This window comes from Eurosta solidaginis, chromosome 4 (genome assembly GCF_040869045.1).
Source record: "Eurosta solidaginis isolate ZX-2024a chromosome 4, ASM4086904v1, whole genome shotgun sequence".
NCBI classification, from domain to species: domain Eukaryota; kingdom Metazoa; phylum Arthropoda; class Insecta; order Diptera; family Tephritidae; genus Eurosta; species Eurosta solidaginis.
The window spans coordinates 111,314,116-111,331,885 of NC_090322.1; the positions used below are offsets into that span (position 1 = coordinate 111,314,116).

The window sequence follows — 17,770 nt, forward strand, 5'->3', positions numbered from 1 at the left end:
GAGATATACAGACAAAAGTGTGACCATTTTATGTATCTCTATTTCTTTTCAGCAGACGCAGTAGTACCAATTCCAAGGACCGGTGTTAGGTTCGAAGCCTCTCTGGAGTAAGTGAACGAGGGACAATCCCTCCGCAAGGAGCTACTCCTGAAAATTCTTGATCGATCTGCAAGATTTTGAGGCAAAAACCCCGGATCTTTCCGAAATGGCCAAAACGTGGATTTCCTTAAATACATACAAACAAAACCTTTCCAAAATATTATTTTTTTAAATGGAAAAATCAAGCTTTTTAAAGTAAGAACACCGGCGTACACCGGCGCGCCGCCCACGCCGCCGCCGCCGGTATATAAGAGAGCCTACGCCGCCGCCGCCGCCGATGAAGTGATCGGCGTAAACCTCTAATGCGAGTTGGGCGAAAAAGCCTACAGTTTTGTTTCGAGAGATGAAAGACCTGGCGAATCAGCAGCTAGGTAAAGAATTGTTGAAGTCCTTATGGCTGCGACGACTGCCCCTCCATGTGCAGCAAATTTTAGTAACGATGGGGGGTGAAGTAGAAGAGTTGGCAAAAAAAGCTGATGACATAGTGGAAATTCCAACTATGATGTAACAGCAGCCATTTCAGAATTGGTGGATAGGTTAGATCGTTTAGAGAAGCGGGAGGTAACGCATAAACAGCAACGGATCGGATTGCCTCGACAAAAAGTACGACTGACCAGCTCACGCAGTGAGGACACACGGGATACAAACCGCGATATCTGTTGGTATCATCATATTTTCGGCAAGAACGCGACACGGTGTCGGCCACCATGCGCTTACACACCAAAACTTTCGGAAAACTAGTCAGCCCTCCGTACAAAGCGGCTATGTCGGAGGAAGATATGAACTCCAGCCGCCTTTACATTCAGGACAGAACGTCCTCAATGAAATTCCTCATCGACACGGGCGCCGAAGTTTCGGTCGTACCCAAACGTCACGGTGAGAGTATGCAACCAAACGCAATGAAATTGGTTGCTGCGAACAATACTACAATTAATACATTCGGCAAATGACAGATAACATTAGATCTCGGCCTACGACGGCCATTTAAGTGGTGTTTCATAATCGCCGACGTTGCGCATCCTATAATAGGTGCGGATTTCCTAAGACACTACGACTCACAGTGGCGCCTCTGTCGTTAAAGCATGGCAAAAATCAGAAAAATCATGAAAGCGTTCGCTAAATCTAATACATGTTTCTAATAGAGAATTTTCCTGGGATCAAGAATATACAACTTTTTTTCACAGAAAATTAAAGTTTACCAGGTAGAGCCGCTCAAAGTTGACAAATTTTCAACATTGGGAAAAATTTGAAATATTTCTTCTTTTTCGTTGTATTTAAAATGGTTTTGTGAGTAAAGAGGGCGGCCGCTTGTCGTTTTCTTGTATAGCTATTAAAGATAATTTAATTTAGGATTGAAACAAAAAAAAAATTGTTTTTTTTTTTTGGTAAAATTTGGCGGATATACCTGTTTTTCGAAATACCTATTTTTAGGCCCTTTTTAAAACTTTGATGGAAAAAATAAAAAAATGTTAAAATATGTGCTCCGTCAAATTAACAGCAGTTATTTGTGAAATATTCAGTTACCTAAATTCATAAAGTATACCTGCGTCCAGCTGCACCTTTACTTTTTACATCAAATAAAGTTAAACAACCTTTAGCATAAATACGCGCCTAAGCAGGTATATATAATTCAGTACGGCCGTAAGGTCGTTTTTGTTATTGGAACTTGTTAACAACATACGTTTTTTTAGTTACGAATTGTATACCTGAAAATAATTTTAATAATTTGAGTAGGTATATACAGCTATCCATCATACAATTACCATTATCATTCGTCTTTTGGAGATTAAGGAACTAAGTATTCTGTTTACTTAAATAAAGTGAATAGTATTTTTAAATATAGTTCACAGTTTAATATTTAGTCAGATACACTCGAAGCCAATTCTAATATGTATCTAGAAAACTCGAAACTATTTGCGGTGTTTAAATCTACAAAGTCAAGACGGGACTTCGTTGAGGCTATTATGAGAGAAATAGCGAGTGAAACAAGCATTAAAGAAAAGGAAGGCCTGGATCCCTGATCTCTCCAGTTTTTTCGCCTCGCGAAACCTGGCATTGTCACCGACTAAATCTTCCGCGACCTTATTTACAACATGGACGCCCCAAATGTCGACCATATTGAACATCCACGTCGATGGCACTACGCTACCGACTGTCCTACACCCCAAAATCTTGGGTGTGACGTTTGATCAGGATCTACATTTTGGTGCGCACGCAACCGCAAATGTTCCAAGAATTCAGAGCCGTAATAAAATCCTCAAATCCCTTGCTGGCAGTACCTGGGGAAAAGATAAAGAAACGCTCTTGACCACATACAAAGCAATTAGCCAGCCGATTACGTGCTACGCGTCACCCATATGGTCGCCAAGTCTAAAAACCACCCACTGGAAGAAACTACAGGCCTGCCAAAATACTGCTCTCAGAATCGCCACGGGCTGTCTTCGTATGTCCCCAGAACACCATCCGCATAATGAGGCGAGAATACTCCCCATCAGGGAGAGAAATGAGATGCTGACCAAACAGTTTCTGTGGAATACCCAGAAACCTGGGCATCCCAACAGACATCTGATTGACGAACCAGCACCGCCTAGGGGCCTAAGGAGTCATCTCCGTAAGCATTTTGAGGAAATACGGCACCTGATAACCCAGCCGTATGAAGCGGAAAAACACAAGCAGGTCCTTGGTGAACTCCATAGACAGGCGTCGGACCTTTATGTCGGGAATTGCCCGGTGAATCCAGTACTTGAAGAAAAATATCCAGAACTCGCAGAAGAGGAACGCATACTCCCCAGGGAAACGCGTGTCACTCTTGCTCAACTTCGTTCTGGATACTGTAACAGGTTAAACTCTTACCTATCCAGAATCAACCCCGACATACAAAATGTATGCCCTGCTTGCAATGTGTCCCCACATGACACCAACCATCTCTTTAATTGTAATGTGGAACCAACGTCTCTAACACCCCTTTCCTTATGGTCTACCCCTGTTGAAACGGCAAGTTTCCTTGGACTCCCGTTAGAGGATATTGATGACAATTTGTGATCGGTCGCGGCTATTAGGTGGGGCGAGCATTGCTACAACAACAACAACAACAAGGCCTGGAAGAAAAAATTGGTTTACAATACATTATGATAGAAAGAAAATGGAAGGACGTCTATCGTAGCAATTCAAAATTTCTAAGTAAGCATGAAAAGTGGCTAGCTGACAAAACTTTTTTGGACGAAGAAACGCCTAGCACGTCAACCAATCCAACTAGAGGGAGACCAACAAAACCCATAGAAGAGTGTTCTACCTACGCAAGGAAAAGGAAGCTGTCTGATACCACAAAAGCTATGGCCACGACTCATCTTTCAGAAGCACTGGCTATTAAATATAAAAAAGACGAAGAAAACGTTAAGTCTCATATAACAGAAGCAGTTGCGGTAGCAAGTCCAGTGCGACTGATGAGGATCAAAAACAGCATTCCCACACCACCAAATGCGCTACCTAGGAAATACACTCCCGAAGAAGCTTTGGGGCTGTTTATAGATCTCGGCTTAACGAAGAAAAAATATATTATATTGCGTAAGTCATTATTGCAACGTAATGCCGATATTTTACCTGGATACAAAAAAATTACTCAAGCCAAGAAAGAAGCAGTTCCTCTAAGTCCCAAAATGACCGAAGTAGCAGCTGAAATTGAGCTACAAAACCTAATGGATCATACGTCTACACGACTCCTTCAAAGTTTTACTGAAGAAAAGTTGAAATTACTGCCAAAGGAGCTAGCATTGATAACTAAGTGGGGCTGTGATGGATCATCAGGACAAAGCGCAAATAAACAAAGAATAAATGTAGACGATGACCCAATTACAGATAGTAATATGTTTATGGCTTCTTCAAATTGCCAAAATAGAACCAACAATAATTGAAATTGAAGAGGGGAATGTTATTACAAAAAAGCATGATTTTCTTCTACCAATGGTCGATGGAAAAGTTTTGAACTTATTAACAAATACGACATCTACAATGAAATGTCCAACTTGTAAGAAGAGCCAAAAGGACTTTGAAAATCTTGATGATTCAATAACTGACGAACTAAATTATGAGTATGGAATATCTCCTTTGCATGCTAGGATAAGACGTATGGAATTTGTTTTGAAGCTGGCTTATACACTACCACAACAAGGAGAAGTTTTCGACGACAATACAACATGTAAGGAGAAACAAAACAGGAAAAAAAATAATTCAGGATGCATTCTATAAAGAGATTGGCCTTAGAGTTGGCTGTCCAAAGTATGGATACGGAAATACAAATGATGGTAACTCCTCAAGAAGATTTTTTTGAAAACGATAAGTGACTGCTCGCATAACAGGAGTTGATGGAGATATTGTGAAAAGATTGGGAGTAATTTTAAATATTTTAAACTGCCATGTACCAGTTATTGGACCCAAATTTGGAGAATATGCATCTAAAACTACAGAGATGCTGCATCAAAAGTATCCTGAGAAGAAACTTACACCAACGGTTCATAAAATTTTAGCACATGGAAAAGATTTAAAAGAGTACCAGTGCTTACTATTAGGAGAATTGGCTGAAGAAGCTCAAGAATCTAAGAACAAGGACTACAAAATATATAGATGTATGAACACCTGCAAAGTATCACGAGTTAGACAAAACGAAGACCTTTTCAACATGTAAGCTATCTCTTCTGATCCAGTCATATCATCTATGAGGTATGTAAGAACACAAAAAGATCTTACAGATGCGTATAGCTCAGAAATGGTTACAGTGACGATGACTATGTTAAGATAAAATAAGTTTCTTATCACAACAATGAAAAACAGATTTACTAATCAATTTTGTTACTTTATTGAAAAATAAGATATCTATGTACATGTTAATTTTTTATTTCAAATAAAAGAATTAATTAATTTAGTAATTTATAAATATATACATTTCGTTATTGCATTTCTCTAAAGTTTATCAAATTTATTTTAAAGCTTAGGCATTTCGCCTTCAAACGAGTATTAAATTTTTATAGAAATCAATACGTCTATCGAGTTTGGTACAAATTGGTAAAGCGGTTACTAAGATCAAACTTTTTGGCATAAATGGGCAGTGACACTAAAACTAAATTAAACAGCCATCTTGAGCTCAAATAAAATTTCATTGAACCACTTTCAATAACTTTTAGTTATTAATAAAATACATATTTGGCTTGTAAATTAAAAAAAAAAAAACATGTAAAATTTTACGATGAATTTTGAAACACCTTGTTATTGTGACACCAAAAACGGACTTTTGAGTTTTATAAGAGTATTGCCATTTAAAAGAAAAACACGTCTATCGATTTTGGTAGTTATTGTTTACGTGACTACTTAGATACAACTTTTTATCATAAGTGGGAAGTGCCACGCTATCTTATCAAAATCATTAGTTTATCTTATTTAATGCTTAAATACGTCATTATAAGACAAATCTCATTTTATTATTTTTATTTTTTACTAAAAACATTTTGTTTTTGCATTTTTCTAAAAAAAAATTTGAAGCACCCTATATCTGTGACATTCTTAGCTTTCACACAACAAAACTTCAAATAATTAGCTTTCATTTGCATTTTAAATTTTTAAAATATCTTCATTGGTTCAAAAGTTATGATTTTTGCAAAGAAAAAACTCAAAAGGCGCCACGACACGAGGAGCACCGGTAGCGCAAAGGGTGCGACGACTTTCTCCTGAAAAACTGGAATGCACGAAGAAAGAGTTTGAGTGTACCTAATCGAACGCGGGATTTGTCAGCGCTCAAGTAGTCAATGGGCGAGCCCGTTTCACATGATGCAGAAATCAAACGGGACGTGGCGGCCTTGCGGCGATTATAAGAGATTGAACGCGAAAACAGTGCCAGATAGCTATCCAATTCGGCATATACAGGACTTAGGTGGTGAATTGTTCGGGAAAAAAATGTTTTCGGTAATAGGTTGCAAGAAGGCATACCACCAGATCCCAGTGCACCCGGCAGACGTGCCAAAGACAGCTATTCTAACGCCGTTCGGACCATTTGAGTTTAAATATATGACTTTCGGGTTAAGGAATGCTGCCCAAACGTTCCAAAGCTACATTGACGAAACAGTAAAAGGTGTATCCTTTGTTATGTTGGTTGGGCCAATTTATTAATGATTGGTTTGCTAAAATGAGCATTTGCGGCCATAAATTAAAACAACGTATATTTGTTGTTCCCGACGCGTTTCAACGTTTACCTTACGTCTTCTTCTTTGGGGATCTATTTAATGTTAAGTATATAAAATTAAATACATTAAACATTATACATTAGGATATCTAACAATAAACATGAGACTGACACATCATTTAACACTTATTTTGCTACTTACATTAATATTAACATTAATAATTATTTGGTTCAAGTACTAATACAATTTGTTGCACAACATTATTCACACATTAAATGACATTTGTTTATTTTTTTTTTTTTTTGTTTATCTTTTGTATTTCCATACCTAGATGATGTACTCGAAAAGTAGGGGTTGCGTTCGTACCAGCAGCAACGACGCCACTAACCACATCACCCCTAAATAAACAACGAGAGGTAGCTCCGCACCCACATTTCAGGCGGTAACGTGTTAAAGAGGTTGGGAATACAGCAGCCAGCACCTCGTCGTCGTTCACCTCACAATTTGTCGACAAATGCGCATGTTAGCCGACACGATTCTATGCAATTGATAAGCAATTGGTAACCCATAAGCAGCGCTGTAACGCCGCCAATATTTGACAGACCCGCCAGCTCAAATCCACTTCCGCCAGTCGTCCTTATAACAACAAGCGCGCTACCGCCAGCTACAGCGCCAACCAAACGCGCCAACCACCATCGCCGGTGCAACCACAACCATTACAGTGCACAACCGCCAACCGTGCCAACCAAAACCGTGCACCACCACTACTACAGCGTCAACCAAACGCGCCAACCACCATCGCCGGTGCAACCACAACCACTACAATGCACCAACCACCACCAACAGCGCCTACCATTACAACGCGCCAACCACCATCACCGGTGCAACCACAACTATTACAGTGCACAGCCGCCAACCGTGCCCACCAAAACAGTGCACCACCACTACTACAGCGCCAACCAAACAATACCAGCTACTACAACAACAGCAGGGCCGCGAACATAGGCCTGCTGCCACTCCCGGTTACGACAACAAATATCTACGGTTAAAGCGATGAGTTCATTCCGATACTGACCAAAATATACGTATTTGTACTCTCAACTTTTTTCTTTCATTTTTGACTCTGCAACAACATGTAGTTATCAATATTCAAACATATTCAAACTTAAGACTATAACGCTAGTATAAAATTTTAACACGTAATACATCTATACATATACCTAAATTAAAGAGAGCAAGCAGCATCCACTTGTTGCAAAGTTAAAAATGTAAACGTAACGTAAGTAAAGTTAAAGAAGTTTAATTAATTTAGAAGCAAGAAGAAAAAAAAAAAACAAAAAAAAAAAAAAACAATACCAACACTGACTGTTAAATGTAAAACAATTTCTTTAATGAGTATGATTTACTATAAATTTAAACGTTTACGTTTTACTTGAATATGTAAAACAATTTCTTTAATGAGTATGATTTACTATAAATTTAAAAGTTTACGTTTTAATTAAATATATTTACTAGGAATACACAAAAAGAAAATTACAAAAAAATTTAAACTATACACTATGTGCGTTATAAACGTTAACTTGATTATTAAGTTATCTAGCGAACCGTATAAATAGGTCTGAGCGATTGACGCACTGCCTACTACATAGATAAGCATACGTAATTGTTAGTTTAAATCATGGATGAATAGGTACTTTAGAGAAGAAGGAATTTTTAGGCCCTTACCGTTTGCGAAATTTTGCTAAATTAGCATAAAAACCTTTGATAAAAATATAAACTATTGGAATCAGGCAAGGAAACTGGTATAGCTGGGATAAAGGGGGGAGGGGGATATGTTCAAATCAAAGTAATGGTAAAATTAAACAAAAATGAATATTAAATTAAAATAAAGTTACCTAAACTCAAATAAATTAATTGAAATAAAATAGACTAAAAGGAAATAACCTAACCCAAATACAATAAAGAAAAGAAGTAAGCTCAAATAAACCAGAACAAAATAAAATAATCTACAGTAAAACAAACTAAAATAAAATACCACAATTTTTTTCTAAATGTACCCCTCCCCCTCTAACCAGTTTACATCTCCTCTCCCTCCATCTTCCTCTAACTTAGCAACCAATAAATTTTTTTTTGGAGTAGGTATTTCGGCCAGATTCCAGGTAAGTGCAAGGGTCACAAGCACCTACAGTGTGGTGCAGAACAATAGCAACACAGACATACAATTTAATTGTGATAAGTAAATTTGTATAGTAGGTGAGGAGCTTATAAGTAGTCGGCCAATTGATGTAACTTTGATCTATGTTCTAGAAAGTTTTTTTTCTCGCTCCAACCAGTTAGCAACAAACTTCCAAATTGCATTGGCAGTAACATTTAAACGCTTTTACACTAAGTTCAAAAGAAAAAGGGAACCAAAGGAAGAATTTAGTTGATTTTGAAGTCGCCCGATGTAGACCAATCGTGCAGCAATCGAAGCGACAGGATCTGTTATTTTCGGTTTCAAGGCAACTGTCTTCAGACCATTATTTTAAAAACAAACTTTCGAACTAGCATGATCACAGTTGTATCAAGATGACCTCAGTTTTCGTTCTATCAATCTGAATTGCGAAATTGATGTATGTAACGTCTGAGTTCCTAACTCTTGGAATTAATGTATCTAGGTTTTATATCAGAACGTTTGTAAGGAATATTATCTTACAAAATCAACATCCAAACAGACTCAGTTTTCTTTTATTATCCCCATTAACATGAGATACAATTAAGGTATAAAAGCCAAATTAACTTTCAATGATAAGCAAGCCTCCGTCTCTTTAGATCGTGATTTTGGAAGATTTAACATTAGTTAGCTGTAATCTCTCAAGTTTTGCCTAGTATTAATTCAGATTTTTTTTTGTTTATATAATGAAGTGTCAATAAAAACATAGTAGGAATGGGAATGCTGGCGTTCGTAGGGAAAACAGGTAAGGGGCCACCGAAAATTAGGTGCGTCGGTGGCTATGGTTTTGAGGGTGGGATAAGCACTGGGCGTCGCAACAAAACCCGCGGCGCCCCCTCTATATATTCGGCCCTTCATTTCTTCAGTTTTATGTTTATTATTCTGATTTTCAGCGTTGGTAACCGGCCATGTCCGGTTCGTTGATTTTTCTGCGGTTATTTTTTTTTTTTGAATTTAAATTTTGAATGTTTAACGGTCTGTCCGTGACATCCGGGTCGGTCGGATGATGTTTTAGTTTGAATTTATAAGCGTTTTGAGTCGGTCTCTGCGCTTCTGTCGGTTTTTCTTGACTTTGACAGCTGTTAGTTTGAGAGGCATGATAGGAATTTTTTTCTGTTTAAGGCGCAGGAACAGTAAGGTTGGCAAGGACCCGCCCCAGCCGACAATGACTAGCCACTGTGCACCACAACATCATGCCGACCGCCTTCCTTACTGCTTCCATCATAGATACGATTCCATAACAGATGGCGCCCAACGTGATTTGGTGCCTGACGCGCTGGTCATTCCTGGTCAACTTGTGAAGTTGACCATCCCACCAGTCCGAGGTGAGCAGCCGTAGGAGCAACCACCTGCGTTGCGGTGTGATGGTTGGACGGATCAGGTTGTCCGGAGTGATCATCGTCGACAGTTGCTGAGGGCGCCATAACAGATGGCGCCCAACGTTTTGGTGTCCGAGGCACTGTCGCGATGACAGTTGCTGAGGGCGCCATAACAGATGGCGCCCAACGTGGCGCCTGAGGCGCTGTTCGCGAGGGTCATTCCGGGTCAACTTGGGAAGTTGACCATTCCACCAGTCCGAGGTGGGCAGCCGCAGGAGTAGCCACCTGCATTGCGGTGGGATGGTTGGCGGATCAGGTTGTCCGGACTAGTCATCGGGGGCAGTGACCGAAGGAGCCACGGGACTTAACGTCGTGTCCTCCGGACTTTTGTATTCACCCGGTGATGCAGTGCTGAACGCACTTAGTTTTTTTGTACATTTGGGGTTTTTTGTTACCGGAAGTTGTCCGTTAGTCGGCTTTGGAAATAATGTGTCAGCTAATTGGGTTTTTATTTTTTTCTAATGTTAAAATTTTTATACTTTTTTTTTAGTTTCCGTTTTTTTCTGCCGAATTTGTGATGTCCAGTGTGTGTGTGTGTGAATTGCAAGAACCCCAGCTCATCCCACGTCTCAGGTGGTAACTCAGAACACCATCTGGATTGTGACGGGTTGAGCTGGGATTCAAAGTGGCACTCCTTCCTGTCCCAACAGACTGGGGAGCGGCTCCGAAACCGCTCCACCCATTGCGGCGGAAGCAGGAGGGGTGTCCAGTGAGAATGGACGGGAGACCTCAACACCCCCAACCAGTCCCAGGGGCTAGCCCCTGGAGACTGCCCCTGCGTTGCAGCTGGGCGGGTTGAGACCAACCCGTGTGTGTCTGGAACTGACCCTAGTGGCCCAACCAGTCTCTGAAGGGGGCCTTAAGACCCCTTCGCATTGCGGTTGGGAGCACTAGGGACAAGTATGAATGGAGCTGTTTTTACATTTTTTTTTTTTCTTTCCCCTGTAGCCTACGGCCTTCTAAGGATGGGATGTCAGCATTCCCATTAAAACCTATATCGCATATTTTATTAACTAACCACCTTTTTCAGCTTTTGGAAATTTTTCTTTATTCGATACGATTATCGATAAATGATTGCATTAACTCTCGCGCAATATTTTTTTATACAGATATATACATTTTTTTTCAACAAACCATCGTCTGGAAACAGAAGTTTTTTTTTCATACTAGGATTTAACAACCGCAATTTTTTTTACCGGATTATAATGTCGCGTGACCAGTTCTTTGGGCAACCGGGCCAGAATACTCCGTTCGGGAGTGCGGGAAATTTCCGAGGGCACCAGAACCGGGGTGTTAATAATAGGGGGCCTTTTCCAAGGCCAAGCGTCTCTTGGTGGTGCACACCCCAGTAGGGGGGCAATACGGAAATTCCGCGGGGATTCATACAGGCTCGGACCTGAACAACCACTGCGAAAATTTGAATAGACCCGGGGGTACCAGTAATTTGAACGCGCCCCTACTAAACGCGCATGATATCTCGGGGCTAATGACCAATGTGTCGACCTACGCACCAGATGGAGCTGGTGCTTTACCACCGAATTATGGAATGGGAAATATAAGAGAAGCTGCAAGTGACCGGGCTATTACTTCGGGGATCCATCACGACGCTCCTCGTGAGGACTCGTGGGTAGAAGTATTACACCAGCTGTTCAGGACCTCGCAGGAAGAGATGCGGAGGGAGATGGGGTCAATCAGAAACAATATGGACCAGCTCAACGCCGGTCTCGAATCTGCGCAGCAAGCAATGAACCAGAACCGGAATGCGAATAGAATAGACCGTAACCCACTTCCAACAGTAGCACCACCGGTGTACCCTGCTCCGAGCAGCATAGTAGTGAAACCGCAGGAGTGGAAAATCTCGTTCGACGGCACTGGAAGCGTGGCAGATTTTCTTTTTAAGCTAGACACCTTGTGTGAGCGCACACAATGCACGGACGAACAAATAATGGCTAGTTTCCACCTATTTCTTTCCGGGCGGGCCGAAGAATGGTACTGGCTGTTCACGAAACAAAACCCAAATGGGACATATGCCTTTTTGTGCTACTCCTTAAAAAGAGAGTTCGGTACTTTAAAAACTGACCAGGAGATCATGATGGAGATCTCCATGCGGAAGCAAAAAGCAAGTGAGTGCTATGACGTGTTCCACACGGACATAATCTACTTGAACGCGCGCTTAAGAGAGCCAATGTCGGAGGTTCTACTGATTGACATTATAAAAAGGAACGTCAACAGTAGCCTTAAGCTGATGCTTTTCAACGCAGATGTAAGGACCCTTCATGATCTACGCGATGTAGCACGCACAGGTGAACAAGTGCTGAAGGAAAGCAAGCTGTTGGGAGCCACTTACCCAGGACGGCATGTGAACGAAGCACGTGTGGCAACCCCGGACATGAAGAGGGAAAGCAAGGACAGCGAAATGGATCCGCAGATAGAGGCGCTGGAATATCGACGCAACAGGAGACCGGACTATTCAGGAATCCAATGCTGGAATTGCCAGGCAATGGGCCACTCCTATATATACTGTGAGGAACCCATCAAGAATCCTTTTTGTTTTAGATGTGGGCATAAGGGTGTATTTACTCCTAAATGCCCTAGAGACCATCGCAGGCAGGGAAACCAGTACCCGAGCGAGAAGGCGGGGGAACCTCGTTCGGCTTCATAGCTCCCACACCAGCCGGTGCTCGAGCCGTCGTCCAGTGCACCGAACCAGAGGGTGAATCTCTGCACGGAGGTGGTGAGCTTCCGAGGTGCAGTAGTACCCTGGCAGAAGAACCCTCAAACGTGATAATAACTTACCCTGACAGTACGGACAATTCGAATAGTTCTGGATCCGAGAGTTAAACGTCCTCATCCGCGAGGGGCGAACCGATCAAGATTCTGCGACGCCAGCACAGGGATGTCGCTTGCCAAAAGCAATTTTCACCAAACCTAGAAGAAAGGGAACATAGGTATGAACAAATAAGACATACCATTTTTGAACAATACCCGGTATCGGACAATATTTTGAAGTGCAGGAAGAGATACCACAGGAGAGTACAGGAGAGACCCCAGCGGGTTAGGGGATCAGAATATACCCGCGGCAGGTATGCCTCTCGTAAGAGGCGACTAAAATACCAGATTCAAGGGGCTGTGTAGCGCAACCTTTCAGGTTGCCAGCGCAATATATAGCTTCTCCTCATGGAACTTGGGGGTAGTGAGGTAGGGAATGGCCTGAAGGTTTAATGTGGCCACATAAATCGATCCCGAGATGGTGGGGCTAGCACCTTAATGGTGCTATGGTACCGGAGCATACCGGATTTGTATCCAGCAAAGGACCATCACATCGATAACACTCCCCAAAGCCTTCGGGGAGCAACCTTATCTCTACAACAACAACAACAACAGAGTACAGGAGCGTAGACTGCTGCAAGCCACCACGTTAACGCTTACAGAGGATGAAAGGCCTCTCGTAAAGGCAAAAATTAAAGATAATTTTCTTGTAGGGTTGTTGGACTCGGGAGCCAACGTCTTCATCTTAGGAAAAAATGGATTAGAATTCCTAGAGGATAACGGCTTCGATTATCAGCCCTTACATGCGTTCGTATACACCGCGGGCGGCAACAAGCAAAAAATTTTAGGCTCAGTATCTCTACCGGTCACCTTCAAAAATACCACAAAGGTTATTCGTTTTTACCTTGTTCCCTCATTGCTCCAAGAAGCGTACTTCGGGGTACATTTTTGGAGAGCATTTGCGTTAGCTCCCGAAATATTCCCAAGCATAGAGTGCATAGAGATTAGACCTGAAAAGGAAGAAGAACTTAACCTCCATGAATTGTCACCAGCCCGGAAATTAGAATTGCAAAAGGTCATCGAGACGTTTCCTTCGTATGAGAAGTTAGGCCTAGGGCAAAATAAATTAGTGGAGCATCACATCGACACCGGTGATGCCGTTCCCATAAAAAGCAAACATTTCCCTCTTTCGCCACCGAGGCAAGCCGAAGCTTTCAGCGAACTAGACAGGTTACTCGAATTAGGAGTTATAGAAGAATCAAACTCTCCGTGGTGCAGTCCTGTGGTACTGGTTCGGAAACCAGGCAAAGTTAGGCTGTGCATACATTCCAGGAAGGTCAACGCGGTGACTAAAAAGGACTCATTCCCCCTGCCTCATATCAACGGCTTATTGAGCAGACTGAAAGATACGCATTTTATTAGTGGAATTGATCTGAAGGACGCGTTCTTCCAGATCAAATTGACAGAGTCCTCCAAGGAAAAAACAGCATTCGCAGTTCCGGGGAGGCCTCTGTACCACTTCAAGGTAATGCCATTTGGTCTGTGCAATGCACCGCAGACTATGAGTAGGCTGATGGACAAGGCAATCCCTTCGCGTCTGCGAGAGAACGTTTTTGTCGAAATCAATTTCTTTTCATAGTACTAGACCATTTTTCAAAATACGTTTGGCTAAAGCCCATGCAGGGAGCCACCACTGTTAACGTTATAAATTACTTCGCTTCAGAAATTTTTCCGGCTGTAGGGGTCCCTGAATTTATTCAGTGACAATGGTAAACAGTTTATCTCGAAGGAAATGAACCAATTTTTAGCAAATTACGGGGTGACGCACGTGAGGACGGGGTTATATTCTCCCCAAGCAAACGCATCCGAGCGCGTTAATAGAGAAATTGTTTCGAAGATTAGGATTTTCCTGAAAGATAAACCTGACCATACCGATTGGGATAAGCATATACCCGAGATTTTATCAGTTTTGAGAAGTGATTTTCATACGGAGATTCAGTGCTCTCCATACTTTGCATTATACGGCTAAAATATGGTCCAACATGCCTCAGCATACAGTATATTAGAGAAACTCGGCAGCCTTCGGGAAGACCAGGTTACGATAGTGAGCAGAACGGACAAGTTGACTAATATTCGCGAGCAGATCCGTAGAAATTTAGATCAGGCCAAGGATAGGGGGATAAACACCTATAACAAGCGCTCTAGGCAAGTCAACTACAAGGAAGGCCAAGAAGTTTTCAGGAAAAACTTTGCCTTAATTAACTTCAAACAGGGCATTAACGCCAAATTCCTGCCAAAATACCTGAAGTGTCGCGTGCTCCGAAAAATAGGCAATGCACTGTATGATCTCGAGGACCTCAACGGGAAATTGATAGGTCGCTTCCACGCTTCGGATACTCGTCCACAATAAACCAACAAGAACGGTCTTTCTGTCAAACTACAATTTGATTTTTTTTTTATATAGCTACCAATTGGACCTTTTTTTTTGTCTGGGCGTTTTGGCGGTCGGGGACATCTCGCCCAGTATTCTCCCCGAGCACTGACCTCATAGGATGTTCACGCGCGTACTCACCGAGAACCGTGAACACCCTGGCAGTCCACGCTTGAATTGGACTAGTCTTTCGGAGTTTGGACGAGTTCTCCATATCAAAATGTCTACACCCATATTTTTTTTTTTGCCTTTCTGTGGGGGCGATGACCACTAGAAATCATCTTTCGGAGTTTTGACGAGTTCTCCTTAACAAATGTTTACTTGCCGCAAAGCCCTTTTAAACCAGGAAACAGAATTAATTCCCCAATTGACTTAACTTTTTTTGATGGACCTATGTTGCCCGGCTAGCTTCGTAATAGGACTTTGAGACTCTTATCTCAGGGGTGAGCCGTTCCCCACGTTGCTTGTCGTCGGAGGTCCCTGGCAGTGGCTTCCCACAGATGGTCCGGTTTCCTGTTCGCTTCATCGTCAGGTCTTCAAAGCGAAGCAGGTTTGTTATGCTCTACTGTTATGGTCTACTGTTACGGTCTACTTGAGAGAGTCGGCGTGCGAACACACCTAGTGACTAGTGATGGGACCTAAAAGTTGCGATGCAAAGGTATCGAAACAAGAAAGAAAAGATCGGCGATCACTAGCAAAAAACCACGAGTTTCGGCAGATCGAAAATCTCTTTCTTTTCTTTTCCTGGTTGGCAGCGGACGGAGTAAGTCAGACGAGAATTACAGATTCATAGTGGCGTTTAGCGATTTGTGTGCATTTAATGCTTTTTTTCCTGGTTGGCACGCGGATCAAACGAGGATTACGATTTATAGTGGCGCTTAGCGATTTATGTGTTTTAATGCCTTTTTTTCCTGGTTGGCACGCGGATCAAACGAGGATTACAGATTTGTAGTGGCGCTTAGCGATTTGTGTGCTTTTAATGCTTTTTTTCCTGGTTGGCACGCGGATCAAACGAGGATTACAGATTTATAGTGGCGCTTAGCGATTTGTGTGCTTTTAATGCTTTTTTTTTCCTGGTTGGCACGCGGATCACACGAGGATTACAGATTTATAGTGGCGCTTAGCGATTTGTGTGCTTTTAATGCTTCTTTTCCTGGTTGGCACGCGGATCAAACGAGGATTACAGATTTATAGTGGCGCTTAGCGATTTGTGTGCTTTTAATGCTTTTTTTTCCTGGTTGGCACGCGGATCAAACGAGGATTACAGATTTATAGTGGCGCTTAGCGATTTGTGTGCTTTTAATTCTTTCTTGCCCTGGTTGGCACGCGGGTTCGTTTGCGAATTCGAGCAAGGCTTATTAGCCAAACCGTTTGATGCCCCGAAAAGCGTTTAAATTCTGCGAAAAGTAGGGGTTGCGTTCGTACCAGCAGCAACGACGCCCCTAACCACATCACCCCTAAATTAACAACGAGAGGTAGCACCGCACCCACATTTCAGGCGGTAACGTGTTAAAGAAGTTGGGAATACAGCAGCCAGCACCTCGTCGTCGTTCACCTCACAATTTGTCGACAAATGCGCATGTTAGCCGACACGATTCTAAGCAATTGATAAGCAATTGGTAACCCATAAGGAGCGCTGTAACGCCGCCAATATTTGACAGACCCGCCAGCTCAAATCCACTTCCGCCAGTCGTCCTTATAAGAACAAGCGCGCTACCGCCAGCTACAGCGCCAACCAAACGCGCCAACCACCATCGCCGGTGCAACCACAACCATTATAGTGCACAACCGCCAACCGTGCCCACCAAAACCGTGCACCACCACTACTACGGCGCCAACCACCATCGCCGGTGCAACCACAACCACTACAACGCACCAACCTCCACCAACAGCGCCTACCATTACAACGTGCCAACCACCATCGCTGGTGCAACAACAACCATTACAGTGCAAAACCGCCAACCGTGCCCACCAAAACCGTGCACCACCACTACTACAGCGCCAACCAAACGCGCCAACCACCATCGCCGGTGCAACCACAACCACTACAACGCACCAACCACCACCAACAGCGCCTACCATTACAACGCGCAATCACCATCGTCGGTACAACCACGACCCCCTCGATAGCGCCAACCACGAGCGCAAAAACCACCAGATGTACCACCACCACCAGTTGCAACGAACATAGGCCTGCGCCACTACTGTCAACAGCAACAACAGGCGGCACCACAGACTACGATACCAGCTACTACAACAACAGCAGGGCCGCGTACATAGGCCTGCTGCCACTCCCGGTTACGACAACAAATATCTACGGTTAAAGCGGTTAAAGCGTTCCGATACTGACCAAAATATACGTATTTGTACTCTCAACTTTTTTCTTTCATTTTTGACTCTGCAACAACATGTAGTTATCAATATTCAAACATATTCAAACTTAAGACTATAACGCTAGTATAAAATTTTAACACGTAATACATCTATACATATACCTAAATTAAAGAGAGCAAGCAGCATCCACTTGTTGCAAAGTTAAAAATGTAAACGTAAGTAAAGTTAAAGAAGTTTAATTAATTTAGAAGCAATAAGAAAAAAAAACAAAAAAAAAAACAAAACAATACCAACACTGACTGTTAAATGTAAAACAATTTCTTTAATGAGTATGATTTACTATAAATTTAAAAGTTTACGTTTTACTTGAATATGT

The 17,770-nt window shown here is 42.2% G+C and overlaps 1 protein-coding gene across 2 annotated transcripts in view; it reads right to left on the reverse strand.

Annotated features, from left to right (window-relative positions):
• Positions 1-17,770, reverse strand: part of LOC137250137 (uncharacterized) — a 165,824-nt gene that overhangs the window by 114,614 nt on the left and 33,440 nt on the right. The window contains exon 3 of one of the 2 annotated variants that reach the window (XR_010952768.1): positions 16,260-17,458. The exons of the other annotated variant lie outside the window; for it this stretch is intronic. The gene's annotated coding sequence lies outside the window, so the exon portion shown is untranslated. Of the gene's footprint in view, positions 1-16,259; positions 17,459-17,770 lie in introns of those variants that run through there. 2 annotated transcript variants of the gene reach the window in all.